Source organism: Hordeum vulgare, chromosome 1H (assembly GCF_904849725.1).
Source record: "Hordeum vulgare subsp. vulgare chromosome 1H, MorexV3_pseudomolecules_assembly, whole genome shotgun sequence".
Lineage (NCBI taxonomy): Eukaryota > Viridiplantae > Streptophyta > Magnoliopsida > Poales > Poaceae > Hordeum > Hordeum vulgare.
In genome coordinates, this window is record NC_058518.1 from 358,046,349 (window position 1) to 358,047,943 (window position 1,595).

Sequence of the window (1,595 nt, forward strand, 5' to 3'; positions counted from 1 at the left end):
GCCGCCCGCCCGCCGTGGATCCGGCAGCGGCCGCAGCGAACGCCGCCCCGTCCGCCCCACCCCGTCTGCCCGCCGCAACTCCGCCCGGCCCCGGCCCGCCCGCCGTAGCTCCGCCCCGCCCCGTGCGTCGTCGCCCCGTCCGCCCCGCCTCGTCCGCAGCCCCTCAGCTCCGCCCCTCCTGGCTCCGTCCGCCACCGCCCCACAGCTCCGTCCCGCCCGGCTCCGTCCGCCAGCGCTCCCGCCGCATGCCGCTGCCGCTCCACCGCTCTCACCGCTCTCCGATGGCGCCGAAGAAGACGCCGAAGGGCAAGTCGGGCTTCTTCGGCGTGAGGCAGAAGCCCTCCGGTAACTAGGGAGTGGAGTTCTCCGATGCCGGGAGCCATTGGTGGATCGACACGTACCCCTCTGTCCACGAGGCCGCGCGTGCCTATGACGTGGCGGTGTGGCATGCCGGGAGGCCTCGGGAGCACCTCAACTTCCCAGAGATCGAGAGTCGGTTGGAAGAAGAGATGCTTGTGCCACATGGCATCAAGATGAAGGAGATCACGACGAAGAATAAGACGACGAAGAAGCCGTCGGTTGTCGTCAATGCCGACGAGGAGGCGATGGCGAGGTTTGCTCGGGAGAATCCGGAGTACGTCCAGGCCGAGCTGGAGCACTAGTGGAAGCGTGAGGCGGAGCAGAAGAAGAAGGAGGACGAGGCCGGTCCCTCGACGGTGATCCCCATCGAGTCCTCTTCCGAGGAGGACTGGGCAGACTTCTGTGAGGAGGAGGAGGAGGGGTGCGACGACCCGGAGAAGGAGGAGTTCTGGGAGCAGTTTCGCAGCTCCGACGATGAGGAGTAGTTTATCTAGTAGTTGAAGTTCATGTATGAAACTATGTTGAATTTGATGTTTGAACTATGTTGAATAGACTAGCAGGTTGTCGTTTTAAGAAATTTTACATCTTCATTTTGGACCATCTATTGGAGTTGCTCTTTTGGACCATCAATTTGGACCATCTGTTGGAGTTGAGCTTTTTTCGGAGCTCCAAAACGCACTTTTTGGCGGTCCAAATTTTACATCTTCGGTTTTGGACCTCCAAATTTTGGACCATTTATTGGAGATGCTCTTAAGTGAGGAAAAGATCCCAAAGAGGACAAATGAAAAGATCCCAAAGAGGACAAATGAGAGATAAAAAGAAAGAGCCAAAGAGGCCACAAAAAGAAAAAAAAAGAAAAGAAAAAAAAGAAATAAAAAGAGAGAAGGGGGCAACACTACTATTCCTTTTGAACGATCCACACTCGTACTCCATTGTTATATTTGTACTCCATAGAGATTATCATTCATGCATAACTATGTGGGGACCCTTACACTATAGAACTTGGCTTGTATATTCCAATGACGAGCCTCCTCAAATGAGCTCTAGGTCTTCATGAGCAAGCAAGTTGGATGCAACCCCACTAGTTCCATTAGAGAGCTGACCTTAGCTCATATGTGCATCCGTTGCATGGCAATCCCTACTCCTCACATCATATCTATCATTTGGCTTTCTCTCGCCTATGGTTGTCCTCACTGATGTGAGCCTTTCAAAGTTTTTGTCTTCCTTCCCCATCA

The 1,595-nt window shown here is 54.4% G+C and overlaps 1 pseudogene; it reads left to right on the forward strand.

The window, feature by feature from the left end:
• The first annotated feature begins 281 nt into the window (after positions 1–281).
• Positions 282–1,071, forward strand: LOC123410982 (annotated as a pseudogene).
• The last annotated feature ends 524 nt before the right edge of the window (positions 1,072–1,595 follow it).